Below are 18,691 nucleotides of genomic sequence, written 5' to 3' on the forward strand. Positions count from 1 at the left end.
AGCATACTTTTTAGATGTGTCATAGAAGCAAAAATTAGTTATACTTGCGGTAGCTCCAGTGACATTGCAGTGTACTTTTTCCTCGTTCTGAACAAGGCATCTGGGCAATAAGTTTTGTTTGGATGTAATTCAAATGAAAATGTGTATTGGATTTTAAAGAATAGGGTCCAAATAAACTGAAATTGGATTGGATTCATGCCAATTGCTGAACATTTATGCATGTAAACATACCTACTCTGTGTTAACATAGGAATTGATCCCATGACCCAAGCACCACATTAGATTGTGGCGAGTGGGGCGGGGCCGAGAGGCGTGGGAACGAGGAGTGAGGCCGGGTGTAGTGATTGGAGATGATCGATGCCGGTATCGAGTCCCACGTAGGAGATGGAAGAATATAAAACTGGAGCGACTATAGTGAAGGACGAGGACCAGGCCTGGGCCATATTTTATGTTTTGGTTTTTATTTGCGCGCACCAGTCATCCGCGAGGGGCTGGTGCGCTGTTTTGTGTTTATTTTTGAATAATTAAAGTTTCATTTGATTGTGCGCCGGTTCCCGCCTCCTTCTTCCCGCCTCCTTCTTCCCGATGAGTATGGAGCCTATTATTACATAGATGAAACCTGGAAGTTTCCCAGTTTTCATCCCAGCAGCACTCTTAACCTCATGTGATATGGCCTTCACGTAAGAAACATCTGTGAGAATGTATCCATCACACATCTCAGTGAATCTGTGCAACGTGATCGTGTCTAGCACACATTATCTTTCAGTCTTTTATGGCTGCTCAAATCACTTTTTTGTAATGTTGTTATTTGCATGCCTCCAAGCTATTCCCACTTCCATTCAGCAATTCAGAAGAAATTTGGACGCTAAAACTGCACTCAAGAATAAATGAATTTCATTGCATTAACAAAATGTTAAACCTGGCGCCAAACAGTTGATGGCAGAGCTTATTTCAAAACTAATGTATCTTTTCTGAGCAGTTTTTACAACAACTTTGACAATAAAAAAGTATCCAAATGTTTGTTTTCAGCTGCTTCACTGAAGATCATGTAGGATGTGTACCTCCTGCATGCCATTTTGGCTGCATTTAAACTGCAGGTTTTGATGCTCAAATACGATTTTCTGACTATATCCGATTTTTTGGACGACCCGCTTACATCATCTTTTAAAAGTGACCCGTATCCGATTTTTGCATTTACACTATACACTGCTGAAACTACCAAACATAGACGTTCTGACCCGGAAAAGGAAGTAAAACTGCACGAAATACAATGGATGCAGGTGCAAATAAAATTATACAGTGTTTTGCTTTCCACAATATTTTGAAAAGTTAACAAAAAATTAGCAAAACATTGGTCTCGTATGGCAGAGAAAAAAAAGAGGAGAGCCCTTGTTGCAGCCTGGGTGAATTTTGCGCCTATAATAAATCACGTGATCTCGGTGGTGTCCACCTGAGTTGACGTCACTTTTTTAATGACATACGACTCACATTTACTGGGTAATATCTGATTCGTTTGCTTACATGGCACACACAAATATCCGATTTATTACCACATACGAGTGTACGAGTCCTGAGTAAGATCTGAGAAAATCGGAATCCCTGTGTTTTTTTCCTGCTTACACGTTCACCGGTCATATCCGATCTGTGCCACATGAGAGGAAAAAAATCGGAATTGGGTCACTTGAACCATGCAGTGTAAATTGGGCCTTAGATGCTGTCCCCAGACAATCTTCCCTTCCCTCGGCATAATAGTTGCATTGCCCCAGACTCAAGCAGATTTGAGTGTTTTTAGGAGGTTCCTTTATGTTGATGGCGACTGGTGTTTGACAAAGCAGTTGGTTTTATTTCTGGCAGGTTTTTCTATTGAAGCCATACTTGATAAATCTATGTACTTTTAATACTAACTACATTCTAACTGTATTCTAAAATAAACTTTAACTGATAGAACTGAAAGTTTTAAATGATAATGATGTGGAATTGAATACCTGATTTCACCTGATGACTTTCACATGTCCGTCAGATTCACTTGTGGCACATCAGTACTAGAAACTCCCAGGAAAATCCCTCACACCCACTCACTGTAGTTTTTAAGGCACCTAAAACCTGCTTTCTTCTAATAGCTGTCATGTGTCCAATTACATTGTTTCACAGAGAGAAGCAGTTACCTCACCCTTGTGAAATCCCCACATTTTCTTTTCATTTCCTCTTTCTCCTAAATCTTAGAGAATCGTGTTGTAGATAATGAAGTCAACTGAATTTAACTGTAAACCAGCTGATTGGAAGCTTTAGGAAATGGCATTTACTGCATACATTTCTCTGTTGTGGGAAGAATTTTTTTTTCCATGATTCTAATTTTACTCAATCTGGATGCACTTTTAGATTAAATTCTTCTATCACGGGAAATCCCTTTTAACAATCAAAAATGCAAGTACAGGGTTTATTCATGAATAATTTACCTAATTATTGGCAACATAGTGTATTAAAGAAGATAAACTGTGCTATGTCTTTACTTTACTGAGCAGTGCGAGTTTTAGACGAGACGAAAAAAAGGGCTTTGCCTGAAAGACTTATAAAAGATTTCTTTTTTCTTTTTATTTTTTTTTATTTGTTGCCCTTTTCTTTTGAGTAAATGGAGAAATATGTTTTATTCATGCTGTACTTTAGCCTGTGGCAAGCTAAGATTTTTTTTTTTTCTTCAAGATGAGATTAGTTATGTTAAGTCATTTGTTAAATTGTTCAATGGAATAATAGGCTTCTAATTTGCATGCATGTGTTTCCTTTAATTGATTCATGGTTACAAACCTTTCAAAGACAAACTGTAAGTCTGCAGCAGCAGATAATCACTTCCTTCTCCTATGGTTATGAAAAGCTGACCTGTATGAAAATGTGACTCATGTCCAGTATCCTGTCCTTTTTAACCCTGTCAAAAACAGCTCTTTTCAGAGCAAGCCGTTTTGTAGAATTTTCCTTTAAATGTTAATGAGCTCTGCTGACCCCACCTTTCTCTTCTGAGCCGCTTTCAGAGAGACTGTTTACTTTATCTGCATTCATTGTGAAACTTGCTAATAAGCACATTATGAGAAAAGGCAATTTGCAAAGATTCCTTAACTTATACTCACTTTTTCTGTAGGTAAAGGACCACAAATGATGTGTGCAAACATAAATGCATTTAGGCAGATCCGGCACATTCCCTTCAGAAACAAACGTAATCAACTGCGTCTTCAGTCGCTCAGATGTCGGGGGTTAAACGACGACTGCTGTGTTCATTATTACATCCAACAACAAAACACCTCAATCACTATGAGACATTCTTGTCTACATTTGCTCTGGCAGTGAAACAATGGTATTCTGTTCACAGCTCACTCAGGGCGGGTCTAAGGTAAGACACCAGTCCAGTCTGTGCTGAAATACACTGTCAATCAAGCTATCATGGGCGGGGCCTGTCTCTGTGACATCAAAAAGACAGGCATCTGAGATCGGCTTGATTTGAGAAAGGGGAAAAGATTTTTGTGGATTAAAATAAAAACAACTAGGTGTTTTTTTTATCCTTATAGGGTGGTTGAGTACACACACTGCCAACACACATTTAATTTAAAACAACTTGTAAAAGTGCATGTAGCATCCAATGACCCCTTTAAGTTTAGGGCCTGTGTTGTGAAACAACAAATTAGTTCTTTATCATAAACTGTTTGCCTCAACTATGTTATAGTCAAATGTATACTTTACAGTGGCATGCGAAGGTTTGGGAAACCCTTGCAGAATCTTTGAAAATGTTAATAATTTTAACAAAAAGAGAGAGATTATACAAAATGCATGTTATTTTTTATTTAGTACTGTCCTGAGTAAGATGTTGTATATGAAAGATTTTTAAATTGAGTCCACAACACCAAAAAATTGCTGAAATTATTAAAATAACCCCATTGAAAAGTTTGGAAATCCTTGGTTCTTAATACTGTGTTCTGTTACCTGATGATCCTCGACTGTCTTTCTGTTTTGTGATGGTTGTGCATGAGTCCCTTGTTTGTTCTGAACAGTTAAACTGAGAACTGTTCTTCAGAAATATTCCCAGCTTCTTTCGCATATTTGAACCCTTTCCAGCAATGACTGTATGATTTTGAGATCCATTTTGAGGGATAATTGAAGGACTCAAACACAACTATTAAAAAGTTTCAAACATTCACTGATGCTCCAGAAGGAAACAAGATGCCATAAGAGTTTGGGGGTGAAAACTTTTGAACATGATGATGTCCAAATTTTTCTTATTTTGTTGAAATGTAATTGTTTTTTCCCATTTAGTTCTGCCCTTCGTAAGCAACAGAAGATACTTGTATGTTTCCCAGAACACAAATTAAGTACAATTTACCTTGATCTTCAAATTCCAAAAGTTTACTATATTAGATAAGATATTAGAGTGATGTTTGCATGCAAGCACTGGTAGAAATAGTGAAGGCCTGTATGTGTGATGAAATAAGACTTTAGTGTTTCTAATGCTCTAATGCTCAATACTGAGAAAATCACATTTAAAGTTGTCCAAATGAAGTTCTTAGCACTGCATATTACTTTAGATATATTTACGGTTGGAAATTTACAAAATATATTCAAGGAACATGATCTTTACTTAATATCCTAATGATTTTTGGCATAAAAAAATCGATAATTTTGACCTATACAATGTTTTTTTGTTGTTGTTGCTATTGCTAAAAATATACCCCAACGACTTAAGACTGGATTTGTGGTCCAGGGTCACATATATTCTTTATATTTCTCTAATAAAATGAAGAAGAAAAAAATCCCAGTTTGAATGAAAGGCACACATGTGCCACCAAGGATTATGGGTAGTCATAAAAGGTGTCCGTTTCAATTGCATTAAACTGACTGTGACCACATAAATTGGTGTTTGAAGCCAAGGAGAGCAAGGTAATGGTGCACCTGTGTCTCATGAGGTTGTCATTTTATACATGCTACAAATCAGAGGCCAGACAGTTATTCTGTCCATATGTGAAAGTCTGAAAAAACAAGGATTGCTAAAAATGAATGCTAAAACCTTAGGTATGTAGTAGGACTTTTCTACATGCATGAGTGTGTCAGTGTGTGATAAAGGGAGAGCAGTCAAGCAGACGACTCTTCCCGGGGCAATAATAGTTCCCTCGGGTGTGTGAGTGAAGACGGGAGGGAACAGGTGCAGGGGCCGACTGCGCTCTCAACACTGTGACTAATGGTGCTGAGAGGCAGAGTAGGACAGAGAAAAGACAGAAATGATGAGAGGAGGATGACTGTGTGGTTGGAGGGGGAGTTTGGAGTGTGCCTTTCACTCTGCACCCGCCATGAAGTGACTCTCACTGTCAAGTGATGGAAAAACTACATTATCACTGTAAATGAAATCTAGGACCGCATCCATAGACATTTCAACATGAAGTACTTCAATACAGAGAGCAGAATTTTAGGAATGTTTTAGAAGTGATTCCCAACAGGGGTTTCAGATTCAGTAGGAATTAGCGAATAATAAATATAAAATATATGTTATTAATGTGGAATACACTGAATTTATGTGCTCAGTGAGTTAGTTATTGTTAATATCTGACTTAGTATTACTGACTTGATTCTATCCATAATATTTAATATATGAGCATATTGATATAAGATCTATAATTCTAAGACAGGTGTCTTCAGGGAGGAAGTTAGAAGTTGTCATGTCCAAATAAATTACACAAACATTAACAACCAAATGCTCTCTGCAGAAAACTAAAGGAAGTTGTTGGGTCTTAGGAGAATATGACGGAGAGCTTGAAAAACACTTATCTGGTTTTTACAACCAGATAAGAGGGACCATTCTGGAAGTTTACATGAACATATATAATAGTATAATTACCCAAATACTGAACATGCGGGTACACATGAACCTCTGGTGCTTGCATGAGCACTGCTGTGTCTGGAATTCAGTCTTTTTGTTGGGAGATAATCCTGAATATCTCCGGTGGATTTAGTGGTGTTTTTTTCCTTTTGACCTCAGGGAGGGTTTCTCGAGGTCTCACTGGGGACACTGGCACAGCTTTCACTGCTGTCTGAATGGCAACAGATGAGAGAAAGGGGAAACTCAAAAACGATTACTGTCAAGTGTGTGTGTGAGCAAGGACTTTGTCTTTAAGCCCACTGAAGCATTTACACGCTTCTCTTCTCAATTCTCTCTGTCTGTCTGACTCATAATGAGCTCATATACAGTTACATCATAAGGAAACAGCCCTTTGAATCCAATAGGTAGCCACTGCCTTAAACTCATTCACCCACCAACTGCTAAATTTGTGAGAGATTTATTGGATTTCTGATATGTGGAAATAATTCTAATGTGTTCCATGCCACATAATCTTGTTGGTTATGGTATAGATGAGAAAACATCCCTTCTTTCTCCTCCTCGCTGACGAGTTTGATTGACGTGCGTGAGACTTTGAGTCAAGCGGCATTGTCAGACTTTCTTGTCTGTCTCTACAGGTTTGGTGTTAGGGTTTGGTGTGCTGATGCAATGTGGGAAAGTTCAGCAGAAAGCCACAGTTATGGGTTTAAAAGCTGTCACAGTAAAAAGTAGATCTTCTTTGTTACTCTTATTAGATATTTCTTTCCATATTGTTGATGTTCTTTGGTTTCAATGCTAAGAAACTAACATTAAAAATGTATTACTGAACCCTAAAATCTAATTCTGAGCTCTAAAATGCTACTTAGGTACTTTATATTAGATCAAATCTAGTCAACATTAGATCACTCTAGTCTGTGAAAGGGCGCCACAGCATGAAGCTAAAACATGTTCTCAGGGAGTCAAAGTAGAGTGTCAGTTTTATAGACCGACATTATACTGTTGAGTGGTCATTAACTGCTGAATATTAACAAAAATATGCTAATGTTCATCAAATCTGACTCATTCTTCAACAGCCAGAGAGAATGATATACTCAGGCTGTTTATTTTTAGATTCCCTTTGTTTTTGTTTCATTTAGATCTGTGTGTGTGTTCTTATTAATAGTTAGTAAGGTAATTGGTTAAGTTTAGATATGAGGTAAGATTAAGGAATCTAAAATATGGTTTTGCAGAATCTTTACTTATAAACTGCCAAAGAGTAGATTTGAAACAATTTGGCAATTTTAAATGAGTTTGCCGTTGCTATATAGATAGCCTTATATGTTATTTGTTTTGAATAATATTAGTTATGTAAGCAAGTGGGTTTTTTTTCTATAAAAGCAAAATACACTTATGTAAGAGTCCTCCCATATGAGCCATGGCAAAGTGTCATTTAAACCCTTGCCTCTTCAGATTTTCTCATTAATCAGCAGAACTTATGTCTTTCTTTAAGACTGATCTCAGATCAGTTTATTGGTTCATATTGTTGCATGTTGTATTATGGGTGAGAACATAAAACAGTGTCTGAATGTTGCTCAGTAAACAACTGTCATAGAAACGTTACCCAACAGGAAGTGGTTGAATACAGAGTGTGGTAACCACTGGAAACTGTTAATAAAACAACAGTTTGGTCCAAAACACAGTCAAATAGACAGAAGGAGAAGTCAGTGTAATCATCAGACAAATATCAAGCATCCAGTTGCCTGGCATTGAAAAAGTTCTGATCCCATCTTGGAACATAAAAGCTCTTCAGAAAGTCATGATGTTCTAGCTGATGATTCTGCAACATCACTAAAGCATGATAACTATTCCGGTGCTTTTTGTAAATCATAAAATATATATATATTTTTTTTAACTATTGATTTCCTGAGGAGCAGTTTATTTACTTATTTACTGAGGAGTTGCAAAAGCACTATCGTGACTGATCATGTACAACAGAGAGTTTCCTTTGCATGAAAGAACTAGGAAGTTTAGGGCCTTTTTACAATGTTTCCTTTAGAAAGAATTAACACATGATTAGCATGAGGTTCCCAGTATATTTCATAAAAATATCATGCATACTATGTTATATAAATGCTTTTAAAGGAGTTCATTCCTGGATGGAAATTGAAGTAGCATTACAGGGAATTACTGTAAATATTTGAAATCTATCCTGTGATTTTCTAGCGTTATGAATCTATTATGGTGTCACATTCATGTGAAGTGAAAAAATCACCTACTGGATAGGCACACTGGTCAGCATAGAGAGAATTAATATTTGCATTATAGATGTGATCCGGGAAGTCTCTTCTAAATATTTTATTTTGTTCTCTATATAGAAATGATGAACAGTGACATTCCTGAAAGAAATCACCATGCATATGATCTCCTGATGCTCATGAACGTGTCACGGTCCATTTGTACCCTCCGCAAGCAGCTGTCACCACCGTCACCCGCCATTATATTTTACTCACCCTCTGCATGTTCAAAGTGCACTCTAATGGCAAAAAAGTATATTTATCCAGAAAGAGCTGAGCAATAAACAGTGCTGACTGATGTGTCAGTGCATCTTGTAATGACTTCAACAGCTGTGAAATACATGCTTTCCTTCCTTCTTACAGTTTTTATTATAGATAGACATATCAGCAAGCCATTGATGTTGTACAGACATCCATGCTGAGAAGAAAGTGAACATGAGCAGGTGCACAAGTGAAAGAGTCTTGACTGACAGCACAAAAGTAGGGGTTTGCGTCCCAGGCAGAGGTGGGCTTTGAAAGCTTTCAGTCAACATTGTGCTTTCAGCAAGGAGCCCAGTTTTCATGGGGAACTGTGCTTAAAAGCAGATTGCTTTACTTTGCTTTGGATAAAAGCCCCTAACTGACAGGCAAACAAGCTGACATACAGCTGTCATGCATGATACAGAATGGTAATCGTTATATGGTTACATGTAAAATTATATGCATGTATATTTTTAAAGCCTTAAGACCCATTATTAATAAAGGGAGACAGAACAGTGTTGTAGTACCATATTATATTATTAACATTATCTACTTGTCAATTCTGTTTTTTATTATGTGTACCTTGTGACACCGTTTGCTGTGTTTGTTGTCCAGGTTTACTGTTGTTGTTTTTTTTAGACCTTGTGTCTGTCTGCTATTGTGTCTATATTGTTCCCTGAAGGAACTGTGTTAAAAATGACAAGAAAGTTGACACTGACTTTGATTTTAATGTATTTGCATACTTTGTATTGATGCTTTTATTGAAATCTGTTAAAATACTTATTAATGTGTCACTGTAAATGGCTGCATTAGAGTACAATACATGTTAAAAAGTACTATTTCAGTCTTTAAACTTGAAAATGTGTAATTATTTGTGAAATTTACTCGCTGTTTTTGATTGAGAATTTTGAAAGCCATTTTTTTTCCATGTTCAGATTCATATACATATATTCAATGTTCTTTTTATTTAATTTTATTTTACTTAATACATTGTGAGAGGTACAATAAAACTGATCTTTACCCCTGTAACTTTAGCTTTGGTTGAAGTGTATTGTAATTTAGTTTATACATGTTTTACTCATAACTTCATACAGTAATTGGGGGACTCCCTGCAGTACTGCTACCGACCACATCTTGAACACCACTGTTGTGAGCGTTGATCCTGATTCTACATTTTGAGTTTGTTTATGCATGTATTACGTCATGGCTTATTGCAGCATTGAGAATCACTCGATTGAAGTTGTACATGAGACAGATTATGATGAAACATTGCTGCGTTTCAAAATGTTCACACAGTGACTAAGAATACGGTTTCATCAGAATAGATCCAGTGCCACATTCATAAATAATGAGCTATTCATGACACTGTCATACGGTGTTCACCTATTGCAAATTAATATTTGATGTGACTTCCACACGACATGATGGTAAAGGCTTTGAATTTCCTTTAAACTATTATTCTTTCTTCTAGACATTTCACTGAAGTATGCAGTCAATATCAATATCCTTTTGGCTGCAGTACCAGTGTTCAGTATAATCTGAACCTGTGGAGTCAGTCTACGTAAAGATTGTTTAACTGTAAATTGGGTTATCATACTCACTGGTACTTTGTCTTTTAGATTCTTGTTCTATACAATAACAGGACTTTGCATGACTGATATGGATTATAAATATGATACAGATCCTGGTCGTGTAGTGGAATGGTCCAGCTGATTTTATTTTAAGTAATAATGTGACATAAGCATGTGTTTTACTGTACTCTACAGTTGTCAGTATTAGTGTATTTTGCCTTTGCAGAACTGTGTTATAATTGCTATGTGGTTGATAGACTTGAATGTATGTTGTTAGAGCATAGATAGATAGATAGATCGATAGATCGATCGATACTTTATTTAATTGTACAAAGCAGAGAGATCATGAACGGTTGTGTGTGTGTGTGTGTTTTGATAGCTCTGGCTGGGATGGGCTGTGCAGCTTCCGTTTCACTCCTCACCTCACCCAGAAAACAGCACGAGGACACACCGCATGAGGACACACAGGCAGGAATCAGCAGATCTTCACTCTGTTTACAGAAAAATACACGGACCCTCAATGGCTAATAAGGACAGTTCTGTTATGAAAGGACTGTAATAACACTTTTAAAACCATAACATCCACATGGATTCACAGGGGCAGTGATTCATAGTGTTTGGGTCATAAGGTCACGTCACAGCTGCTGAACTGTGCTCAGTATTTTCCTAAGAGTTGGATTTCAGGAAGAGTTTTCATCACTTTACTGCTCTTGATTCAATATCATAAAGTAACTTTAGCAGTTCCATTGAAAAAGTTATGATTTCATGCGGTTATGCTCTATAATACGAATGAAAACCAATAATAAGCTTTTGTTTTTCTGTCACCTCATCTTGTTATGAAAACGTATTTCATATTGTGTATAGAAAGGTATTGATTAATTAACTTTTAATGAGATTTCACAAAACCTGAGACTTGCGTTCTACATGAATGTAGGATGGCAAACAACTGTTTTTATTGATCGCTTTGTCTCAATGGCTATTTTAAGAATAGCCATATTGAAAACACGTATCTATGGTGCCTGTTAAAGTTAAACAGGAAGGGGAAAAAGTGCCTCATGCTCCTGTCTTAGAATCCAAAACAGTACCAAAGTGCATAACAGTTGCATTGTCCATCCAGAACAACTTCCCCTCCTTTGCAGGAGATCTTGTGTAATCTGTCCCAGTTTTCAGGTCTGGACATTAGCAGAGCAGAGGGAGAATTTGTCTGGAAGTAAGAAGTGAGACATGATGGAAAGGTTGCATGTTCCTACACAGATATTTGGCTATTTTTTGAATCACCAAAATGTGCAATCTCTCCGTACCCTTTTATCAGACAGATAAATCCAAGGCCGGCTCCATCTGGCACTGCTTTGTGTGGCATTTGGCGTGGCGTGCCTGCCATCTGCGCTTGCATTGTTTCAGACACTGGTGGCATGATGGCAAAGGCTGTGAGCAGGGTCAGAGCAGACTGTCTAGTGACCCGTTCTAATAGGCAAACGCAACCTATAGAAACTGAGTGTATCATTACATGCTGTTACATAAATAGTCTGAATTATGGCACCCTCTTTTCCTCTACATTTCTCAGAGTGCCCAGTAGAGACAAGCTGTGGTGCTTGTCTGTGGACTTCAAAGGCCATGAAAAGGGACCGTTCTTATGTAATCTGAACAGATTATCTTTTATATGTTTGTGTGTGGTAAACTGTTTTGTCTCGTTATTTCATTCTCTGGCAGTGACATGGTATCTGACCATTCCTAAGCGATGTGAGATTATCCAGTAGACGACTTTGGAAAAATAGAAACGGCAGCTATGCAGCCAGTTGACTGAGCAGGTGTCATCTGCATTGGTGGAGTTAATGAAAGCGTACAAACACACAAGTGGCCCTGTTCAGCTGTTGGATGGTGGAGCCTTTACTGGGAACATCGTTGTGAGCATCTGCTGACTGACAACAACATTTAGCCACCATAGCATTGTCTGAAATCTGTGGGTGGAATCTCACGGCGATGCTCTGTGGAATGTATGTTCTGATAAGTGAGCTACCTCATTATAATGTGACAGTGACCATGGTTACATGCACATTATAAATTCTGATTGAAATGAAACCAAAATTTCTGTCATTTTATGGGCCATGTTGTATTTATATGCACAACATAAGAGCATTAACAAAATGTTACAAACATAAGCAATGGTGGTTTCTTTTAATGATTTTCTTCCTTTACAACAGCTAGACTTTTCACTGATACCTATTAAAAAGTTAGGGTCAGTGCAATGTTCTTAATGATTTTGGAGGCAATCTCTCATGTTCACCAATGCTATTTAAAATAACTGTTGAATGTTTTAAAACTATATTCAAATAGACGACAAAAGTAAGATTGAATGGAGAGTTGCAATGTATTTGCATTTACAATACATAAACACTCAACAGTTGAGTAAATATATTTTTTAAATTAAATATATTTTAATATATTTTAAGATTTCTGTGATGTCAAAGCTAAATTTTCAGTATCATTATGCCCATCTTCAGTGTCACATGATCCTTCAGAAATCATTCTATGCTGATTTGGTGCTCAGCAAACATTTCTTATCATTGCTGCAAACAGCTGTTTAACATTTCTGGATTCTTCAAGAGAACAGCATTTATTTGAAACAGAAACCTTTTGTAAACTTATTAATGTATTTACTGTCACTTTTGATTGTTTTCTGACTGAATAAAAGTAATTCCTTTCAAATAAAAGACCTTAATGAACTGACTAAATTTTTGAATGGTAGTATATCAGCCATGTCTATATTACCAGAAACCTGTTCCTGTGGCTCAGTGCGTTAGTAGTGCAAGAGGTTGTGGGTATAATTCCCAGGATACACACATACTTATTAAAAAAATAATAATGTATAGCCTGAATGCACTGTAAGTCATTGCATAGTCAATGCATAAACGTAAATGCATAAAATATAGAAACCAGAATATTGGCTTACTCTTGGTTATTGTTAATATTGCTTAAAGTGTTTCCATGATGCTTGTCAAATTCTGAATATCCATATTAACGTGCTGATTGACGTAGTTCAACTTACTATAGTGTTTGTGACATTTGTCCCATTACATAATATTTCTTTTCTATGAAGTGCGTAATCTTTGTAGCCTTTGCTGATGAAAGACAACACCCATAAGCAGGACAAAAAAAATACTACTTCTGGCATGCCTTCGTGCTATGCAATAGTGTGTCATACACAAAAACATAGTTATTAGTATTAGTTAGTAGTTATTAGTAGAATATCATGAACTGATTTCTCGTGTATGTCTTGGCCGGGTACCCAAATCTGAAGTGTAATATGAAGGCATGCAAGCGATGTGGACCCCTGGCTGGTTAAGAGAAGACCCTTGAAAATGTGACAAAACAATTCCTTTTCCTCAGGTGGTCCTCTTGTTTGTTTTGACAGAGGGGGGTTGGGATGGAATGTCAGCTCTCAAGCCGTCTCTAGCCTGAAGGTGGAGGGAGAGGGAGGGTATGTGGGTCACAGGGAGTTTGTCTGGGTGTTGTCTTCTAGTTTCCTCCATTTCCTAACCTTCCCCCGATACATTAATGTCACTCCACATGCACACACGCAGTGTCTTCCAACTGCTTACTCATATGCTTCAGGACCCCTCCCAAAGCTCTTCTCTGGGATGCTCATAGTGTGACTTTTTTTGTATTAATTTTGGAGATTTTAGTCCGTTTAGTCATTGTAAGCAATCATTGAGTTTTGATTAACTTTATTTTATTTATTTTCCTTGTCATTTACACAGTTTTACAAGCCATCTTCTTTTGTAGGCAGTTTTTTCCCTAGACTGAAGCCTTACGTCTCTTGCTTCAAAGATAATTAATATGTCAGCACTCCATCACACAGCAAAGTCACAGATGGACAGAAGATAGTCTTTTGCCCCCTGACTGACTTAAAGCATTCCTAATCATGTGATTGTGTTTACCCCTGAGATATATGGGAGGGAGATCATGTTCTTATGCCCTCGAGTGAGTGTAGGAGACAAGAGAACATCGAGTGTTTTCAGCTTTCCTGTTCATTTTGCTGGCAGCCAGTCTCCCACACCTGCTGGGTGGAGACTAGTTCTGTTTGTGCTTGTGTGTATGCATATATATCCAATAATATATAAATGTATATTATATACAGTATAAAACATGCAATGTTTATGTATATATCAATGACCGCTTGAACGTTTTGTAATAGTTAAGTATAAGTCCCTCAGTTGTCCTCAGTGTGAAAAGATGGATCACAAAATCGTACAATCATTGTTGGAAAGGGTTCAAATACACAAAAGATGGCAGAAAACCAAAGACTCTGTGGGACCTGAAGGACTTTTCTGAAGAACAACGGGCAGTTGAACTGTTCAGGATGAACAAGGGACTCATGAACAAGTATAAAAAAAACAACAACTCTGGATCATCCAGGTGTAGTCAACACATTAATACGAATTCTTATTTATTCTTACTCTAATTGCCAATATATAATATAATATCTTTATATATAATACATTTTTATATCTTTAAGCAAGTGTTTGCCCTTTAGTAATTGTCGATTCTCTTAGAATATGAGCCAAGTCTCTGGTCGCTGTTACACCTGTCCTTTGATCTGCTCTGCTCCATCTGTGACATGTCGTATCATGTGGCATCTGTTGTTGTAGATTGGGAGAGGAGGGGAGAGGCGAGATCTTTGTGACCTTCAGGGATGAGTTAGTTCAGTGGGTTATTATCTGTCGCAGCGATCCTAATGAAAAGCCGTCAGTGCTGAGGTCACCTCAGAAGAAACACAAATCATTGTGACAGAATTTTTTCACTGTTGTTGTTGAGCTTATTGGGGGGATGATTTACTGAACTTTCTTTCTTTCAAAGTTTCTCAAAAGTCACATCTCGTAGTTGGAGATGTCCTATTTTTTGGTTTCTGGGATGTGAGCGGTTTTGTCAGGCAGAGACATAAAGTCGCTCTCCTCGGGCTCACGCAAACGGTGAACTAGGCCAACTGTGAAAAAAATGTGTGCTTCAGACATTACTCTCTTGGCATATACTCATAATTTCTTGGCATATCAAATCCAGTCATATTTTCAAATGGTTTTAATCATCAGGTTGCATTTGACTATAACTGACTTGTTTAGTTAGACATCCACTTGTGTGGTCTGTATCAGTTTGCAGAGCGTAAAGTAAAACTTGAATCCATTAAGAGAAATAGACTGGGAAAGAACTAAAGCCATTCTTTATTTGCCAGTTGGGGATTCCCTGGTATGTTTGCGAAAAAGACTATACTGACTTTGAGTAAAATTGACCATGTTTATTTCAGCATGATTTATAAAAGGTAGGAAAAGTGTTGGGGTTAAGTAGCTGGACTTTAAGGAATAGGTAAAGCCTTATCACTTAAATATTCTCAGAGTGTGATGCTACATTTTTATGACATAAATTGTAGTATAGATATAGTAATAATAAATAACAGATTAAGATGGTCAGTTTAGTGCGGACCATAAAACTGAATTTATTCAGAAAATAATAATAATAAAAAATTGTTACAGAGTTAGGTTTATGAGATATAGAGTGGGATTTCATTTAACTAATCAGTCACAATTTTACAAAGGTTTTTTTTGTGTAACATTAAATGTCAGGAAGTAACTCTCACACACATATCTTGTTCCTTCCTCATTTGGAAGCTAATTCTGAGCGTTGTGTCACATTAGTTTCCATGCTTGGACTTTTCCATGCATGTGATCATCTGACGTAAAAATGTGAGTTACTAATAATGATCTATGAATGATGATTAGTAGAAGAAGCAGGAGACTGTACTGACCTAATTTTGCCCTTTGCCTGGGATTGGTTGCCACCCATTATTCCTGATTTGTGGCCAGTTTGGTTCTTCCCAATGACCTATGGACTGAAGTTTGATACGATGTAAATCAATAGATATAGGTACGTCTGGAAAGAGTCAGCTTGATTTGCTGAGGTACTGAATCTGTATATATATATATAGTTTCATTAGGGGCAAAATCACACCCAATTTGGCATAATATTATTTCTTATATGGAGTTTTATAAATCTATTAAATGAATGCACTCGTGAAATTTAGTGGCTTTTAAACAATATGATAACTGAGTCACTCCAAAGATCAAAAGTCAAAGCTGATTGTGACATCTTTGCCCTCAAGTAATGGAGGTTTAACATAAGTTTCTGCAGTACATTAGCACTTAGGTTATCTACAGCTAATATACTTTTGTTCTTATCACAGTGCCTGATCATCTTTATCAACTACATGGTTTTTCTTAGAATAGATGTGGATTAGGATCTTGATTTGAGAAATCCTTCATTGTGTCAACTTTTCACATTCATAATACCCCATCTACAACAAAACGGGTGTGAGTACCTCTGGAGTAGATGGGAAGATATAGATCAGACTGTCTGTGCCGAATAACCTCAAATGTGTATTTAATGGGGAGAACGGCTGGACTTGAATGGACATTTTTGTTGCTGTTTTGTTCTTGATGGTAGTGTTAACTTTTACAGAGAGCTGAACTGTTAGTTCTTCACATCTTTACGAACTCCTCCACACCTTTACGAACTCCTCCACACACTCTACACAATGAGCATTGACTTTGAATACACAGAGGTTACATAACTGTGGGCCCATTGTGGAGGTGTTAGCCAAGATGTGAGATCTGCGAATGGTTGTTTTCAAGCATAATGCTCCCCATATTCAGATTTTATTCAGACTGGTTGTCAAAGGCATGAAGAAACATCCCAATTTTCACACCACAAGAATCTTTTGATATGCAGATTTTAGACATGATTCATTATCAGTCTTTTATTTTAAAGCTTTACAAATTTGTGCTATTCTGTTTACTTTTTATTTGACTGGTTTGATATAAAATATGATTTAAGGCGCTGATCTGCTTAAGACATTTAATATTTTAACGCATATATGCTTCTTAACAAATAATACATAGACATGAAATATGCATATATAGCAATTTGAACTATAGGTATGTGGAAACTGTAGTTACATGTTCAGAAGCATTATTAGGTTAATCATGGAGTGAGGTAAAGTTTATCAGGTGAATCAATTTGTTCTGTCAATTTAAACGACAAACAGAGGTGAGAGGCGACAATCATTTATAATCGCGAATAAATAAATAAAAACACACTAACAAAACACAAAATCAATTCTACAACGAGACAGGGTGGGTATATAGTTTGTTTCACATTTAATTTAACCTAGAAAAAGATTATACAGATAAACATAAGTTACCAGAATGTGGAAAAAAAACAATTGAGGCCGCTATCTTTCAGGATATAATGGACTTGTAGGCTAAGCATAAAGATTATTTTAAGGGGATTTTCGCTGACACGGGAATTTAGTCTAGTTCTTCTTTCAGTTGTCTCTCTCTTTTGGTAAAATTCCCATATGTTTTCGTTTTCAAGCGTAGACTGATGGGTGCGCGCTGACATGCACGCGGGTGTCTGGTGCTGTCCGCTGATTGGCTGTCTGCATTCCAAAACACCGCCCACTATCATTTACTATTCTCGAGCTCAGTGGATCAGTAGCACACTTGCTTGGATTCGTGGTGCACGTACTGCCTTGCTATATTTATAAGGATCATGCGCTTGAGTGTCACAGTCAGTATTCGTATGACCTGGGAATACGCCGCGTGACGAATTATCAGTTTCGTATATATTGAGAATATATTTTTTAAGCGTGTCCGGAGGTTCATCTTGCGCAGCTATTCGTCGCCAAACTTCTGCAAGGCTGATCTACAGCGGAGTCTCGGTCCCTTTCGAGGTGAGAAACACATACACAAACTGTTTAGAGAAGCGCTCGATGCGTTCAATACGCGGCTTGGTTTGCATGCATTTAGATTTTTTATTTACGACCTGCTCTGTGTTCCTAAGTCACACGTTCATGCGAGACAGAATCGTTTACTGACATGTGTTGCCAACAGATATTCCGTGCTGGTCATATTCACCTTGTCAAGGGAGAATGTGACCTGTATGCTGGTGGTCTTCAGTGTGAGTTCTTACAAGTGCAATATACTATGTACAACAAATGTAGAACACAACTAAGCCGTCATGTAATTTAATATTCTGCCTTGGAAATGAATGCAATGATTTTTTTTCTTTTATGGTATACTTTAAATTATAATATTTCACCGAATGACTGTAATGTTCATTTACTTCACTAGCTAACTTACATCCATACTAGGTTCCCACAGTCAGTGAAAGCTGGTAATAAGAAGGAATATTAAAACTGCAGTTCCAAGTCTGTAAAACACATTGTGATTAGAGAAATCTTAAAGTCCTGTGTAAATGTCTGTCTTTTTTTATTGTTTAGGATAATATAAATGTACAGTAAATTGGCTTACAAATAGTGTACATGGTGTGTGCTAGGTTTGCACTGCAGGATGAAGATTTATGGAAGTGTTGAGTGTTTGCAGTGGGCAAATCATTTTTCATTTCTCATATGGTAGTGGTCTTGTTGTGGGTGGGTATGAGAACTGGAGGGTTGTTGTTTGCTGGTATTCCCGTGTTAATTTTAGATGATCATTCTTCCCCACTATCAAATAAGTAAGCTATTTTGGGGGCTTAAACAGATTAGTTTATCTACTTGATTGATCTGTGTAGTTTATCAGCAGCCTTATATTGTACTTCTCTTTTTTTATCAAAAAGAAAGGTTATGCTTGGTCAAGATTGTGGATAGAAGAGACATTTGATTCTGTTTTGAAATGCTGGTCTGGATCAGGTCGCTGTGATTTGGCTGGACT

At 37.1% G+C, this 18,691-nt stretch overlaps 1 protein-coding gene across 2 annotated transcripts in view; it reads left to right on the forward strand.

Annotated features, from left to right (window-relative positions):
* The window catches only part of rasgef1ba (RasGEF domain family, member 1Ba), a 73,826-nt gene that overhangs the window by 38,681 nt on the left and 16,454 nt on the right, over positions 1 to 18,691 (forward strand). Inside the window, exon 1 of one of the 2 annotated variants that reach the window (XM_052592480.1) lies at positions 17,464 to 17,712. The exons of the other annotated variant lie outside the window; for it this stretch is intronic. The gene's annotated coding sequence lies outside the window, so the exon portion shown is untranslated. Of the gene's footprint in view, positions 1 to 17,463; positions 17,713 to 18,691 lie in introns of those variants that run through there. 2 annotated transcript variants of the gene reach the window in all.

The sequence above is a fragment of the Carassius gibelio genome, chromosome A5 (assembly GCF_023724105.1).
Source record: "Carassius gibelio isolate Cgi1373 ecotype wild population from Czech Republic chromosome A5, carGib1.2-hapl.c, whole genome shotgun sequence".
Lineage (NCBI taxonomy): Eukaryota > Metazoa > Chordata > Actinopteri > Cypriniformes > Cyprinidae > Carassius > Carassius gibelio.